This window comes from Mustela putorius, unplaced genomic scaffold, assembly GCF_011764305.1.
Source record: "Mustela putorius furo isolate JIRA1106 unplaced genomic scaffold, ASM1176430v1.1 tig00000997_pilon_pilon_pilon, whole genome shotgun sequence".
In the NCBI taxonomy this organism is placed as follows: domain Eukaryota; kingdom Metazoa; phylum Chordata; class Mammalia; order Carnivora; family Mustelidae; genus Mustela; species Mustela putorius.
The window spans coordinates 2,754,207-2,771,759 of NW_025421527.1; the positions used below are offsets into that span (position 1 = coordinate 2,754,207).

At 44.6% G+C, this 17,553-nt stretch overlaps 1 long non-coding RNA gene across 1 annotated transcript; it reads left to right on the forward strand.

The window, feature by feature from the left end:
• Positions 1-12,334: 12,334 nt before the first annotated feature.
• Positions 12,335-16,544, forward strand: LOC106004049. The gene is made up of 3 exons (XR_001176889.2): positions 12,335-12,822; positions 12,940-13,201; positions 13,860-16,544. It is a non-coding gene; the product is annotated as an uncharacterized LOC106004049 (long non-coding RNA).
• The last annotated feature ends 1,009 nt before the right edge of the window (positions 16,545-17,553 follow it).

Consider the following 17,553-nt stretch of genomic DNA (forward strand, 5'->3'; position numbering starts at 1 on the left):
GCAGTGCTGTTTCCGTGAAGGACAGTGGATGGACTCCCAAGCACCGTGAACCCTCACGTGTTGAATAACTGGTGCCAGTTGGCTGACCTGATGGTTGTAACCCACCGGCTGGTCTGCAGGCAGGATGGAGCCATGGCTGGAAAAGGGTCCCAAAGGACTGCTGGTTCTGGGGGGTGATCCGAGGTCATCTCAAGGGAAGAAAGTGATTGTTTTAATTCAATCGACAGTCGTGGAGGGCATAGCTGAAGTCTAGAGGTGGGAGCGTCGGAAAACTCCACCAAAGTGTGAGTAAGTCGTGGGGAGGCAAGGGGACCTGGCGAGATGTCCACAAACACACGTGGTGTCCCTCCTTCTTTGCTGCAGGTGGAAGCTTTTATGGATCCGTGGAGCTGCTCTTAAGGTAATGCGTGAAGAGGGACATTAGGGAGGTCAGAGAGGTCCCCATCCCAGAGATCAGAGATCATACGGGAATGACCATATCAGGCTATTTTCCTGCTCTTTTTCTTGTCATCAGGTGGAATAATGTCCTTGGTTGGGCTCCGGTGTGCAAACACGGATCATGTCTTCAATAAGGACAGTTCAGAGCAATGCCCCATAATTCATACAGTGCAATTGGAATTTTAATAGATGAAGCAAAGGAATGCTAAAATGTGCATTTTTCCTAATAGGCAGTAGTCAAACAATTGATGATTTGTGGCGTCATGCAGAAAGCTCCCTAGTAGAACATACATAGAAGAACTCTTGATACAGAGAACAGATACACTCACATGACTCTTCATTACCTGAAGGATTAATTCACATAGTCCAAATCTTCAGGAGAGGTCCCCACTGGATTGGAGTCCTGTGTGCCAAAGCTAACACACTCTCTGTTTTTGTGAGTAAAGCTTTATTGCAATACGGACATGCTCATTTACTTATGCATTTTCTATGCCTGTCTTCATGGTGCCACTGTGGAGCAGACCAGCCACAGAACCTAGGGTTCACTCGATGGCTCTTTATAGAAAAACAAAAATGTTAGTCAACCTGCACCCTAAGCTATCAATCTAGGAGACAGCAGAGCGAATCTAAGGAGAAAAGCAGAAGTAAGCAAAAGAACAATTACATCAGAAAACCACAATTAGGCCTTCTCAAATCCACACTGGGCTCATGGAGGAAAGCTTAGTGACAAAGTTTGCATCTCAGAGAAAAAAACAGAAAGGGAGGGTATAGGCTGAACTGTGTTCCCCCAAATTCATGTGTTGAAGTCTCCCCCCCCCCACCCCGCCCTGTGACTGTATTTGGTCAGAGATCGGGCTTTTAAGGAGGCAGGTAAGTTAAGGTGATGTCCTAAGGGAGGGGCATTAATCCAATGGGACTGGTGCTTTTCTAAAAAGAGGAGGTTTTAACCTACCCAGAGAGCAGGGAACACCGTGTGAGGACACAGTGAGAAGGTGATGGCCTGTGAACTGGAACTCAGGAGGAAGCAAACCTTTGACAATTTGATATTGGATTTCCAGCCTCAAGAACACTGAGGAAATAGATTTCTGCTGTGTAAGCAGCCCCCCACCCCCAACCCTCAGTCTGTATATTTTGTTAGGGCAGCTGTAGCCAAGGAGCCCAGGAGGAGCGGCGGTATCCTGATCTTCAAGAGCTGGAAGGAAGCCTGCCAGAGTGGAAGCGTTGGCCGGCTTGATTTATGAATTTACAGGACCACTGGTCACCCACATAGCTTGCTGTCCTGGGGCAGTCAGTGTCTCCTTCCACGGAAACGCAAAGCATGATAGAGGTTTACATGCGGCATCAGTGCTGCATCCCTGAGTTCACGCACAGGGTCCCAGGGCTCCCTATCGCTTATTACATATTGCTAGATTCAATTTTTAAGGATTTAAGAAAGTATGTTTACATTTACTTTCATGAGGGATATTGGCTTCTATGTCTCTTTTTGCTTGATCTTTATCTGATTTGGGTATGATGGTGATATTGGCATTTCTAAATGCATGTGTCTAAGATCAGTAATAAATACGTCCTCCTAAGTCGCTTGATAGAATCATCAATTGTTTATTCCCAGAGCTTTTACTGTGGAAAGATTTTTATTACAAATGAATTTCCTTGTGTAGATATAGGGACATTCCGATGTTCCGTTTCTTTATGAGGCAGTTTCAGTAAGTTGTGTTTTATAGGAATTTTGGCCATTGGATCTTAGTAACCAAACCTACTGTCCTCAAGTTGTTTAAGTATTATTATTATTATTATTATATTTTAAGTATCTGTAGGAGCTGCAGTGTCCCTGGAAAGTGGTCATTTCCATCATCTCCGTATTGGACACCATGTGCAGTCCCACTAGACAGACCATCTTTGAGGAAGGATATGCGGGAAAGCCTCACTACCTCACTCCCGGAGCAGAAAACAAGAGTCTGGCGTTTAACCAGCTGTGCCCTACAGGCGCCCCCAAATAATTTATTTTACAGAAAACCTCTCAGTTATTTACCCACTTTTTACAGTGAAGACCCAATTTCTTTCTGATGTAAAGTAGGTTACTGTGAAACACGTTTTTTCCCTCTGCAGCCAAATTTCCCCATCCCCTCTCCTGTACATCAAGCCTCCGCGGGAGGGACCCATTCACACTGCCCCATGCTTCCAGCATCTGCTCGTGATGTTTCCTCTACCCACCGACAGCTCCCATTCCTCCACTCTGCCAAGAACAATACTACTGTGCCCTGATGAGCCACAAGGACTGTGATAAGCGATGTGTATGTATTCTCCTACTGACCTTTCCAATCGACCTGTGAGCGAGAGACTTTCTCCACGTGAGAGAAGTCCATCCAAGCTCTTTACCCCACACAACACAACCAGGGAATGATGGAGCTAGAGCTGAGCCAGGCCTATCTGACTCCAGAGCCCTCGCTTTTAACCCCCAGCCATGTCCTTCCTGACACTGCTCATGTCTACAAATCTTCTATCACTTAGCACAAGTTTCATATCCTTTTAAAACCTAATATTAACCACTCTGAAAAGAGCATGTTGGCAAATATGCAGAGAAAGGGGAACCCTTGTACACTGTTGGTGGGAAAGCAAACTGGTGAGCCACTTCTCAAAACCTTCCTCAAAAAGTTAAAAAGAGAACTACCCTATGACCCAGCAATAGCACTACTATGTGTTTATCTAAAGATACAAACATAGTGGTTCGAAGGGGCACCTGCACCCCGAAGCTTATGGCAGCAATGGCCACAATCGCTAAAATATAGAGAGTCCAGATGTCCATTGGCAGATGAATGGATAAAGAAGATGTGATTTTATATATATATATATATATCCCCCAGCCATCAAAAAGAATGAAATCTTGCCATTTGCAACAATGTGGATTAAACTAGAGTGTATTATGCTAAGTGAAGTAAGTCACTCAGAGAAAGACAAATACCATATGATTTCACTTATATACAGAATTTAAGAAACAGAATAGATGAACATAACGGAAGGGAAGGAAAAAGAAATAAGATGAAATCAAAGAGGAGGGAAACTCTAAGAGATTCTTTACTACAGGGGATCTTAATTGAGGGTTGCCGGAGGGGAGATGGTTGGGGGTGGAGTAAATGAGTGATGCGTTAAGCAGGACACTCATGATGAAACCGTGTGTTGTATGCAAGTGATGAATCACTAAATTCTACCCCTGAAACCAAAGCTACACTAGATGTTAACTAACTAGAATTTAAATAAAATCTTGAGGGGAAAAAAATAAAGTCCATATGAAGGTAAGCTTACATATCCTTACTTAATATATCCTAATAAAACTCTTCGTCTAATTTATTAGCACATTGTTGACACTCTCATACTTCTGGTGTCAGCTGAATTCCTGTGGTGTAAAACCACAGGAATGTAGTTTTCCCAAAGTCTACACCTTTTTTTTTTTTTTTTTTTTTTTTTTTTGTCTCTTTGGAAAACTAAGGTTGGTCTATAAGGCTCCCACCTGTATGGAACTATAAATTCCATATATAAACTTTGACCTCTGGCTTGTTGCTTTCAGTTAAAAGCAAAAGAGGGGATGCTTGTCTACTACATCACACTTGAGATTGTACCATTTTCTTTCCCTCACTCCATATATCTTTTCTATATCATTCTCTGTTTCATCGTGTTCTTATTCCTCTACAAAATATGACTATCTTGATATCTAATATGGCTACAGGAAAATTAGATGTTATGGACACATTCGGAAGAGGGGACGTTGGGGCACAAGCACCAAGTAGGAATTCATTTGAATTATCAGGTGACATTCTTTCCTCTCCCACTTGAATTCTTCTTCCACTAAGCTCTTCTTCCCTGGCATTTGCAATCCGTGTCTCAGTTTTAACATTCTGTGTTCTTTCTTCTGCCCCCAAACAATGCTCTAACACGCAAACAAATTCTGGTGGCAGAAAGGGCATCTGTATGCCTGTGGGTGATTTCTCTACTTTGACTGGAATAAAAATGAGGCTCTGCGGAGCAGAAGAAAGGAGTGATCTGTCCTACGTGCCTGAAACGGACACCTTTAATCTCATCTTTAGAGCGCGACGCAGGGAAAGTGCATGAACGTATCAGCTTCTGACTCACCTGAGCTCCTATCCTCTGACCCTCAATTTAATGGGACAAGGTGTATGTTCCCACCTCTCTGCCTTTATCTCTGCTACTCCCATTCTTTATTTGATCACTTCATCTCAGATAGACCATCTTCTGGGAAGGTTTCTCTGATGATCCTTCTGGAACGAAAGTTCCTTTACTCTGCTTTATTTGAAGGCTTCACTTTGCTCTCAAGATCTCCCCGATACGATTCCATTCTAAAATGGAGATGAGATTCTTTACTGTTGCTAATATTGAGCTTCCAACCCACCATAAATACCTAATTTTGCGAGATTCTTACCACAAATTACTAAAACCACAATTTATGCACATTTACTTAACAATAAGGACAAATGAATTGGAATTTTGAAAAAAGCATAATAATTTACAACTGATGGCAGGGCTTGACCTCAGAGTTGGATTCCCTTTTAGTTTCAGGCGAGGGCTTAAGACTCTTTGGCCCAAGAGAAGAGGCTCTGTGGACCCGAGTCAATGTTTCTGTGTTCCTGAAGTCTTTACGATATCACCTCATGAGCATCAGAAGGGAAAGAAACAAAAGGTATTATTGACGTGCAAGATGGTAGAAAGTTTGTGGATGGAATACTCCCTAGCATGGTCTCTCTCCTGCCTCAGCAATGACAAATGTATCAAATTTAAGATTCTGAGTTCAGTTCTAAATTACAGCAAAAACCGTGAACACTTTTATATAGTACTGTGTCTGTGTGTCTGTGTGTGGGTGGGTGGGAGCATGCGTATCTGTGTGTGTGTCTGTGTGTATCAGTGTGTGTGACTGTGTGCCTGTGTATGGCCTGAATAATGTGGCTTCTCTCTGATGATTTCTATGAAGGCCAAATGAAACCATGTAAGTGATGGTATAAGCCCACGGTGCTGTGCACCTGTAGACGCCTGGCAGTGTCTACGGCACTTTCGAGAAGGAACCAGTTGTGTCTTGCACTGTATTTTCTACCTGAAGTTAGAAGCTGTAGCTCTTAGAGATGGTTTCAGGGTGGCAGTAATTACGCAGAACTGCACGAAGTTACCAACGCCATGTATAGGAAGTCAATTACATTTCTACACGACACTAACATTCCTCCTGGTCATTCTTACATCAGCTTTGGATGGGAACGTTTATCCAAGCTGCCCTGAACTATTCCGCTAGGAAACCAGGTTTTGTTCTGTTTCCTGTGGGTTTCACTTTTCCTTTGTGGAATGTTCTCCCTGCCTAGCCACTGCCTGTCCACACTCAGAGTGCTGCGCTCTGTTCTGCCCACGACCTCAACTCGTGGAAGGTGGAGGAGACCTGGGCGAACCGTGAGTGGAGTCGGAGTCCATAGTCAACAGAGGGGACAGACTGCTACGGGGAGGGAGCTGAAAAACAGGAGGGCGTGGAGCTCAGAGGAGGTGTGATCAGGGCTGAGAGAGCTCTGTAAGAGGAAAGCCAGAGGCTGGAATGATAAGGAGATCACACAGGGAAATGTGCCCCTGACTGATTGTCCGGGAGAGCGAGATCCTGGGTACACGAATGCTCCCTGGGTACCGCTGAGTGGGAGCTACAGTGGCTGCCGTGCTGGGGGTCACGTGGTGGTGATGCCCTCCTCTCTCTGGAGTCTGTGTCTCTCCCATGCTCTCAACACGGAAGGGAGACTTGACCTGCATACCTCCTGAGAACCCTGTTTCATGGACCTAACTTTCCTGGGGAGGCCGAGTTTCTCTTCTTCGGAGGGCAGAGATCTCTCTGTATTCTCCTGACAGGCCGCCGACCACTTTCTGCTCTGAGAGGGAGTGTCAGAGAGCACACTGTCCCCTGAGACAGCTCATTCTACTCTGAACAGCTCTAATAACTAAATCATTCCTCTTTCTAGAAAATTCAAAGTTTAAATTCAAACATTGTCTGTTATTTTTAGCCCAGAACGACTCATTTTTAAAGAATATTTTATTTATTTACTTGAGAGAGAGCATGAGGGGGGAGAGGGTCAGAGGGACAAGCAGACTCCCCACTAAGCAGGGAGCCCGATGCAGGATTCTGGGACTCCAAGATCATGACCTGAGCTGAAGGCAGTCGCTTAACCAACTGAGCCACCCAGACACCCAGGACTACTCATTTCTATCAGCAACAACATTGAATAACTTTTCACCCCTTCTGTGCGAGAGTGTCTCAAATAATTGACCATGACCATCTTGGCATTTTAAAAATCATGATGGGACTTTGGTGTTTCATGATGAAGTAGAACTTGGCCATCAGCCTAGGGCACCCAAGCCAGATTTTACAACTGCATGATGGTGGCCTTGGTGAGAAGCCAGCACGTCACCCATCCACCTATCCATGCATCCGTTCAGTAAATACACATTGAGCTCCTAAGAAACAACAGGAAATTTTCTACTGGTGTGAAACGGCAGCAACAATACCGTGCTCACGGGGACATGTAACAAAGAGAAAAACGAGGTGTGTAAAGAAAGAACACTGGTCCTGGAGTTCTCCCCTTCCCCACCTTAGGTGCTCAATAAATGCAAATAACATTATTGTCATTGTCATTTTAAGGCAGATAGATAGGAGTTTGTGTGTCTTCTCTGATGCACAGTGTTTTATGGTTTATGATGACCCCATTGACAAAAATCTCAGAAGCACCTTATAAAGAAAAGTCTCTGTATTCACATCAGTCATCCGTAGTAATGCAATCCCATCAACAGGAATGGCTTGATTATTACCCTTTAAAAATCAGTTAAGTAAAATATTCCCACATTTTAATCAGTTAAGTAAAATATTTCCACAACAATAGAATGTAGAGATCTCAAAGACAAAGTTTGGTTGCATAATATTTCAGAAGGGCAGCTGATTATTTTTCCCTCCAGTGTGATGCCTTGTAGACCACCATCCCTTGTTCCGTGTTTGTTCGTGCACTTCTGTGCTCCTGGTTTGAAGGGAAACATGGCAGAACAAATAAAAGGTACAGGTAGTCTGCTTTCAGTTCTGAATACAAAAGCATCAAGAACCTACATCATAGACAAAATCTTTGGCAGAACCCAGGAAGAATAAGAATACAGGTTCTTGGAACTAACAACAAAATAAAATACACATTTTTTAAACTGAGAAAGCCAGTATACCAGCAGTCTGTCTTTAGCTGGGATGTATGGGGTGGTGGAGGCTGGCAGCTTGAGTCAGAGAGCAACGTGGGTGTGGGTTGGAAACTAGATTATAGGACAGTGACTTAGCGCCCCTCATGCCTGTCTCTCAAGTCCCCTGCCCGTTCCCTCCAGACACAGGCTTCTGTGCCCTGCATGGAGGTAACTGCAGAGTCGATAGCATCGCCCAGCGGAACATGGTCTGGGACAGGATTTAATGCACACAGGAGTGAACTCACTCTTCACATGGCTTTTGTTGCCTCTGAACAAAGTATCTATAATCTGAATTTATTTCTAATAGGGAAGAAAACCGTAGATTTATTTTAGTTGTGACAAATCCCCTACCAGAAAGGAGGCAGTAAGAAGATCTGAGCTGGGTCTTTGGGGTGGCTCAGTCGATTACGTGTCTGACTCTTGATTTGGACTCAGGTCATGATCTCCGCCTGAGTCAGCCTTCACACGCAGTGGAGTCAGCTTGGGGATTTTCTCTCCCTCTGCCCCTCCCCCTGCTTGCACACACCCTTTCTCTAAAATAAATAAGTAAATTAAAAAAAAAAAAAAGGCTCTGAGTTATTCTGGGTGGGGCATCAGGAAGGACTTAACCCAAAATGGATTGGGTCAGCATTGGAAAAGACTGAGACAAAGAGCAGACAAGAGAAAGGGATTCCAAACAAAAGAAAAGTAGTAAGGGAGCACACGTCAAAAGTCATGGTGTGGGAGCATAAGTGGGAAGCGTGTGGGTGGGCAGAAGTGAGAGGTGGGAATGCGCACTGGAACACAAAGAATGAGCCGTCATCTGTGGCCACCTCTACGGGTCGCGTGTCTGGCCATCTCCCCACAGCTTCCCTCTGAACTTGGACCAACCAAAGGCAAGAATCGTCTTGAGATCAGGAGTCACTTAATAAACATATACCTTGTAAAGAGCAAAAGTTGTAGGATCTGGTGGTGTGTCCAACTGCATGTTTGATAAAGGAACAAGAGATGGGGTAAAGGAATTATATTCAGTTTAAGACTGATGAGAAGCTCTTTCAGGATGTGATCGCACCTGTAATTAATTTCAGGGAGGTATAAGGAGCAGGGACAGAGAGAGGGCGCTTTGTTGAAGCAGGTCATGTGTGGGGTTTGTGTAAGTATCTGAAAGTATGGGGGAAGGTGACCTAGCTGGGAATGCACGGATTGCCACCATCCCCAGAGGCTGGCTCTGCTCCTGGGACGGACTCCGTTGTTCTGTCACGTTTCTATGATAGTGTCTGTTATTGTTTGGAGGAAGTAGATTTTTCCCCTACTAATGGTTTTCAATACAAGATGACACTTACTTGTCCTTTATTAGCTGTGCTGACTCATCTGTTAGTACTCAATATTTATTTCTTCATTGAGTAAATATACTTATTGAGAGTCCCTAGGAGGCAGGCACGGAACTAGACTCTGGGTTTCTTTGCTCTGGCAACCCTACCAAGGCAATAAACTGGATGTCGGAGCCCGTTCTCTGTGTCCGTGTGCCACCATCATTCTCTTGCTGGACTTCTCCTTGCTCCCAAGAGCAGGATCGAGTATTTATGGAATGGGATTGCTTTAGTGGCTTTACATGTTTTGTTGTACAAGTATCAGTACGTTCCATTCGGGGTCATAACCTAGACCCCGCTGAGCCATCTACATCATATACTACGTATAGTGTATGAATTAAATACCCCTTCTTAAGTTACTCAAAATATGAATTCCAAACCCTATGGAACCCTAATGGCTTCAGGGAGGTGTCCCCAACCTACATCAAAGGAAAACTAATTTTGAAAAACTAGAGTTTTATATCTAGCCAAAATTTTATTTTAATGTGAGGACCTAAAAAGTGATTGTCTGGTATTAACCAGCACAGCTAACAACCAGGAGATTTTGGGGGGGGGGAGACATCCACCAAAACACTATTTTGGAAATCACATTTAATAAGAAAACACATAAATAACGCCAGGAAATGATTCGGGATAAAAGGTAGGTAAGAATGAACAACCATCTTAATTAGGTCTGTCACTGTCTCAAACAAACCACACCAGGACTGAAGAGAAACAAAATGGAGAGGAGATGACCCGCGGCTGAGGAGTGAGGAGAGGACGCTCACGAGCTCCCCAAGTCACCTGTCCTGAGGGGACGATGGGAACATCATCCCCTTCGGGGAACGCATGTTAAAATGTTGACAAAAAAGGGAAGTAGGAAGCATAGAATAAAGGTACAGATTGAAATAATGATTTCCACAGAGACTGCATCATTAACTAAGTAGAATCAAAATGAAAACTTAATAGGGGGCACCTGGGAGGCTCCGTTGGTTGAACGTCCGTCTGACTTGATTTGGGCTCAGGTCATGATCGCAGGGTCGTGCAATCCAGCCTGCGTCAGGCTCCGCACTGGGCATGGAGTCTGCTTGAGGTTCTCTCTCTCTCTCTCTCTCTCTCCCTCTGCCTCTCACCCCACTCACATTCTCTCCCTTTCTCTCTCAAAAAATAAATAAGCAAATAAATAAAACACATAAAGGGCAAAACCAGAAGACACAAAGTACTTTCTCTTCATCTACCTATATGTTGTTGACAAAAGGTCTTTTCAGTGTTGAAGAAGAGTTGGGGGAGTTTTGTCACACGAACTGTGATCTAATCGGACAAGTTCATCTCAGTCGTTAATTAGAAATTGACTGGAAGACAGAGAGCCTCGGCAGAAGTGGGATTTCATTGCTGAAGGTCAGCGGGATGCCCACCCCTCAGGGGCCACTTGGCCGTGTGTGGAGCTGGAGCTGCTCAGGAGAGGTCCTTCTCCTCCCTTCGACCTGCCTAAAAGAATTTAGAGAGCGGGCCTGCGCCGGGGGGAGAGATGACCAGAGATAACCAGGACACTCCTCTGCCTGACAGGGCGAAGCTTGGGTACCAGACATCTCTGCTCATCTGCCTGTGAATCACCTACCTTCAGGACCTCAGACCTCTGCCCCCTGCTTGGCTCAGAACGGTCTACCGGCCTCCGGCTGCCTCTGTGGCTCGTTTCTTGGTGGGGTCCTCACACTCTGCACCTAAAGTTGTTCTGCTCCCGTTAATCTGTCTTTTGATTACAGGGGTCCTCAGCCTAAAAATTTGAAGACCCTGAAATGTACAATAGTTGTAATTATGTATTTCCTAATAGTAATAAAAATCTATTATTTGTTATCATTTTATATTCCTTCATATTACTAAAAATAGCTATAGCTTATTTTTCTCTCTCTATATGCATATATAAATACACACATATATATACGTGCAATATTTATATTAGAAATTGGGAAAACTGAATGGAAAATTGGACAAAGTCCTTGTTACGTTTCAAGATTTTAGCATTTTTCACTTATTAAACAGACAAAATAAAGAAAAAAAATCTCAGAAAATATTTTTTTAAGCTGACCCCAGACTTAAAGAGGTTAAATGAAAAACTGCATGTACTACTTGGGAAATTCTAAGACCTACATTTCAATGTTCTCTTCCTCTCGAGCACACCTGGAGCCGTTGTGTACCAGGCTATGCAGAAAGACTAAAGCGTTTCACAACGTAGATAACAGATGAACTCCCGCCACTTCCTTCCTGCAAACCTTCAGCAGACTTGCCTCTGCCTCTGAGGAGCCCGGGGAGCCTGTCTGCCATGACCTGAAATGCTGTCCGCCACCCGTGGTAGCCGGCCCCGTGGCACTTAGGACAACACTACGGCGCTATGCGCTTGAGTGAGCGTGCCCGTGAACTTGCGAAGCATTCTGCTGTGTGTGCGTGCGCGTGTGTTCTCTTGTTTTGTGAAACTGGGATAATACCACAGAATATAGTTTGTGTCCAGATATGTTTTCTTTCTTCATATCACTGCCTAATACTTTTCTCTTCCCACCCCGCTGTGCCCTACCCCAGCGCCCACCCCAGCCGGCAAGTTCCCAGAGCCTCCTCCAGGCAAGAGAGCCAAAGCCCGCTTCTCGACATCAGCACGCTGCCCCCAGGATGGATTCTAAAATCCTCAACAGCCAAATGCTGTCTTCAGGCCTCAGTGGTGGTACAGTACAGGGTAACTCTTCTATTTGCTGGTACATGAAGGATTAGGATGAAACCACTGCGGTTTCCACTTTCCTGAACACAGTCGGTCCCTCTCCCCGACTCCAAGAACCAGACTGAATTCTGCCCCTTGTGAACTTAGGGTGACGAGCTAAGCACTGGGTTCCATCCATTTGGAGAATGTCCCAGGGCACAACCAAGGCTAATCCACTGCCCTGGTATGTAGCTCTTGAGGCCTCCAGGAAATATAAAGAATCACCGCTTGTAGCAGCAAGAGAGAAATCAGTAAAGATCTCACACTCAGACCTACAGGATGTTAGGGTCGCCTGAAGGGCAGAGGAGAATGAAATGTTTTGAAAGATGACAAGGCAAAGGCAACAGCGAGAGCCACTGGACGAGGGCCGGCTGTGTCCAGCTTTGCTGTCCTTCAGGCCCGGAGTGTGTCCCTATGAAATCATTCGAAACTCCTCCTGCCATCAACATCTATGACTTTCGGTTTCATCAGCCAGAGAAACTGAACAGTTTTCTTCCTGTAAACATCTGAGTCACAAAGAAAAATTACAGCCAAGTTTTTTTTTTTTTCTTAATTTTTTTTGTTATTGTTGTTATTGTTAAAAAAAAAAAAAAAAATGTCTGTAGCTGCCAGGAGTTGCAGCGCTGAACTTTTCTTACCCGGTGGGCAGACTTAAGCGTGGATCAGCGGATGCCAACACCCTTAGCCGGGCTCCAGTTTCAAAGGGGAGCCCTGAGTCCCCCAGACACTTCTCCCCCTTTCTTTCTCCTTCGAGCCTCGAGCCCCGGTGGCAGCGGGAGAGGGCGGTAGAGGCCTGTCGTTACCAGCACGTGAGTGCACCTCCTGGATGGAGGCAGGTCCTTTGATTTCAATGCCGCGGACACACAGACCAGGAGCCTGATGAAGGGACAGAATCCTCACAAGCACGGGCATCCTTCCTGGAGCATTTGTAAATGAATCGGGCACTGCGCTTCTCCCCACCCCTGCCTGGGATCCTTGCCTTCAGCGGATGGATGGATTCCAGTTTTAGTCTTGCCTTTCTCAGTTATAGAGAGAACAAGTGTGTAAAGTGTGTAATCGGCTTCGGTAAGTATGATAATGGAGACTTCCAGAATTTGAAAAAACACCAACCTCTAAAAGGGTTGAAGTCCTTAAAAATGCTTTTCCTTGTTTTTTTTTTCTTTCTTTTTTTTTTCTATGAAGGGCATGGGAGACACCCTGGAGAATCTCAAGACGTCAAATAAACGGAAGGAACCCGGAGGCGGTGTTGCTGTGACCTGCTCTGTGGTCTTCAGGGAGGAGGGGGCCCTGGCTGGAAGGGAGGGGCTCGGAGACCAGCCGCATTTGGCAAATGACGTGAAGTCATCTAAAGGAGAAAAAACCTACAGCATGGATCTGCACGAGGGGGATGGAGAAGTTGCAGCCTGAATTTGGAAGCCGTCTGGATAATTCCACCAAAGCAGCCGTAAGTTAGCAAAAACCTAGGAAGACCTGCCAGGGAGACCCAGACCTCTGTGGGTTTGCACGGTTCCTTATGGCAGACTTCAACCCTGCTGAGATGGGTGCATCAGGCTGGTCTTCCGGTAAGGATAGAGAGGAACCCTAGGGGACCTATCCTCAGCAGTTAGAGCATTGCTCTGTATGAAGGATCTCCTGAGAGACTGCACACAGAATAATAAAGGTAAAGTGGAGGGACTATCCCAGGAGACCAACATGGCAGGGTCAAGAAGCTGCTGATTATGTAAGAGTTAGCTGAGATGACAGCAGCGTGCAAATAGTTTTATGAATTGAAATATTCCTTCCAACTATAATTAAGCAGCGGCAACAGTCCTGAATGTTTAATCACTTGCTTAACTGTTGAATGTACTTCCAACCCAGGCAATAGCAGCCAGTCTATTTCTTATTCTGACAGCACGTCACAACCAGAATCCAAACTTGGTTGGAAATGCATTATTTAAATGAAAATAAATTGACTATTGATACAATTCAGTTGGGCTTGAGAAGATTGTATCTCACAGACACAAATATCGACTGTTCTTCTTTTGTCATTGATCATTGTGGCAAAAAATAGATAATCATCGCTGATTAAATGCCAGGGTTGCCTAATGAATCTTTTTCTGTAGAACTTTCAGGGAGATATCTTGAGAGAATGTGTATTAAGAGGCCTCCAATCCATACCCTGCCAAGTGGGAAGACTTCACCATCATCGGGAGAGTGTCAGAGATAGTCCTGGTTTTTTATATTCAATTACCAGCCAAAGCTCCCTCTGGCAAGTCAAGACTTCTAATTCCATGTGTTGGAGAAGACAACTGAGCAAGCATTGGACGGCTTGCCGTATTAACTTGAACAACCCGTTCACAATTGTCCCTGAAGTTTATAATATTGATCTTGGAAATCTTGTTGGCTCTCTAGAGAAAAGAATAATACATTTAAATAGACTTTTAACCACTTAAGTGGCCAAGGAAAATAAAATCAGTAAAATAAATAATTAAATAAAGGAAAGAAAAAGAAAAACAAAGCCCACCTTGCGTAGCCTTGAAATTGGAGACTGAAGACCACGGCAAGACACAAACAGCAACTGCTTTTCCTTGTCAGGAGTGTGCACGGGGCTGAGAGGCCACCTCGCAGTGTCCATTTCCAAACAACGAGCGCCGTGTTGCAGGGCCTGAGAAAGACGCGCCGGCAGCCCCCCCTGCGGCCCCGAGTGCCTCCGTCTCAGGGCTGTTCTTACAGCCGTGGCCTTGAGCGTGAGTGAACAGGACTTCTCAAGGCCACGGCTGTAGGAGCCAGCGTGCCAACAGACAGCCTGGGAGCAGACCGGCTCGCCTTCCTCATCCTCTCTCCACAGTGGCCTCGGCTCACGTGGGCTGCTTCAGGATGCTTTAGGAAGAGAAAGTCGCCTCATCTTGAGAAGGAATCGTGAGCAGCAAGCACGGGAAGTAAGTCCACGGAGACGGGGGGCCACCTCCTCAGACCAGAGACACTTGGGAGTGCTGTGAGCTTGGGGTGCCCGGGGGGTGTGGTCTGTTCAGCATCCGACTCTTGGTTTCAGCTCAGGCTGGGATCTCAGGGTCCTGAGATCGAGTCCCGCGCCGGGCTCTGCGCTCAACATGGGTCTGACTGAGATTCTCTCTCTCTCCCTCTGCCCCTCCTGCTCATTCTCTCTCTCTCTCTCTCTCTAATAAATGAATCTTCAGGAAAAGAAAAAAAAAAAAAAAGAGTGGTGGGAGCTGGAGACCACTAAGGGCAGTCACCTGTGTGATTGGACCTTACTTGTGTCTGAGTGCTCACTGATGTGACCCATCTACCAGAACCCAGGAAAACACTTTCCCAGGGAAGTGAATCAGCAGTACTGATTTCTATATGAAAGTAACAGGAGTAACAGTGGAATGCAGCCTGGAGGAAATTGTACAGCTCCTCGGGGTGAGGGAATAGGACAGTGGAGAATGTCAGTTCGTGCATGACAGACATAACTGTAACACAGGGTTTGAAAAGTCATACTCCGTGAGATTACCATCGTTCCAAATGCACTTCAAGACATCTATGCATTTTACATTTTACTCCTTAAATCTTTTGCTCCCTCTCCAGTGCACTCATAAGATGATCATAAGGTCTTAAAAAATAAAATGGGCTACAGATGATTGATTAATGTAGGATGCCATTTTCATAAAAAGTTATGTGTATCCTATGCCGTGAGAATTGGAAAGGGCGCACATGAGGTTACCCAGATGTTGGGATTTCAGGTAAGTTACATTTTGCTTCAGTGACTTGTGGTCTGGATTTTGTCATTTTTTGCTAAGATAATTATGTATTAATTGCAACGAAAGAAAGTTAAAAAAAAGAAAAAGAAGGAAAGATAAAAGATCGTAGCTGATACAGTTTTGCCATTCTGGCCCCTGTAAGCTTGCCCCTTTTTCTTGTATGGAATATAATTCTCTTCTTCTACACGAGGGGTCATTGGTATTTCCATGACCTTTTAGACCAGCTTTCACATTTATGGGACAGAGCAAGAGTCTGGCAAATCCAGGTTTCAGGGTAATATAATCAGAACTAATAAAATCATGCAAGTATAAAATGCAGCTTACTCTTTTTCATTTCCAGGTGTTTGTGTATGGTTTTCCTTCTGCTTACATTTCCCTAGACCCTTAGACGCTTGGCTTTTCCCCTGTACTTTTGTATATGTCTCTGGGTATGTGGATGGACATCTTTGATCTCAGCTTATATATTACTTCTTGCCTCAATTAGATGACTCTCGTCTATGCTCCATTGGACCCTGTGAAATTCTTAGTTTGGTACGTGGTGCTATTTTGTTGGGCAACTGTATTTATTGAGAGCACACTCTGAGGAGGTCCTGAGTTAGTCACTTGGATAAACCTACCTTAAAAGACAGAAAGGGCACGTCTACTCTTGAAGCTTATAGTGCCGGTGAAATGACAACTGATAATTACAGTTGTCACAAGTGGTAGAAAAGGGGAAAAAAAGATCCAATGCCAGTGAACACAAAGAAGACTTCTCCTAGCCTAAGACAGGACCTACAAGAGGATTTCCTGGGAAGGAGACACTAAATTGGGAACCAGGGGATGAAAAAGTTTGTGTGAGTCCTTCAGTAGAAGGAAGTAGGGTATTGAAGAGACTCTGGGTAGAAAGCAAAGAGAAAAACCTCAAGAGACTGAGTCAGTAGACAACGAACCCAGTGCGGTGTTCACATGTATTCTTGTGAAAGCTGCATAGTTCTCTCCTTCTGCCAGGAAAGCAAAAGACAGAAAACTTCTTGAGGTCAGAAATGTCAAATTCGCCAAGGGATGATACTCAGTATATGCATTTGATTAAAGTGACAGTTAGCGTTATTTTTGTGGAAGACAAAATGAGATGCTATTTTAAGACTCAAACACAATAATATGGGTTTTTTTTTTTTTTTACTTTTAAAAAAAAATTTCTTTTCAGCATAACAGAATTCATTGTTTTTGCACCACACCCAGTGCTCCGTGCAATCTATGCCCTCCTTAATACCCACCACCTGGCTCCCCCAACCTCCCACCGCCCCTCCCTGCCCCTTCAAAAACCTCAGGTTGTTTTTCAGATTCCTCAGTCTCTCATGGTTCATTTCCCCTTCCAATTTTCCCCAACTCCCTTCTCCTCTCCATCTCCCCTTGTCCTCCATGCTATTTGTTATGCTCCACAAATAAGTGAAACCATATGATAACTGACTCTCTCTGCTTGACTTATTTCACTCAGCAGAATCTCTTCCAGTCCCGTCCATGTTGATACAAAAGTTGGGTATTCATCCTTGCTGATGGAGGCATCATACTCCATCGTGTATATGGACCACATCTTCCTTATCCATTCATCCGTTGAAGGGCATCTTGGTTCTTTCCACAGTTTGGCGACCGTGGTCATTGTTGCTATAAATATTGGAGTACAGATGGCCCTTCTTTTCACTACATCTATATCTTTGGGGTAAATACCCAGGTGTGCAATTGCAGGGTCATAGGGAAGCTCTATTTTTAATTTCTTGAGGAATCTCCACACTGTTTTCCAAAGTGGCTGTATCAGCTTGCATTCCCACCAACAGTGTAAGTAGGTTCCCCTTTCTCCACATCCCCTCCAACACATGTTGTTTCCTGTCTTGCTAATTTTGGTCATTCTAACTGGTATAAGGTAGTATCTCAATGTGGTTTGAATTTGAATCTCCCTGATGGCTAGTGATGATGAACATTTTTTCATGTGTCTGTTAGCCATTTGTAGGTCTTCATTGGAGAAGTGTCTGTTCATATCTTCTGCCCATTTTTTGATATGATTGTCTGTTTTGTGTGTGTT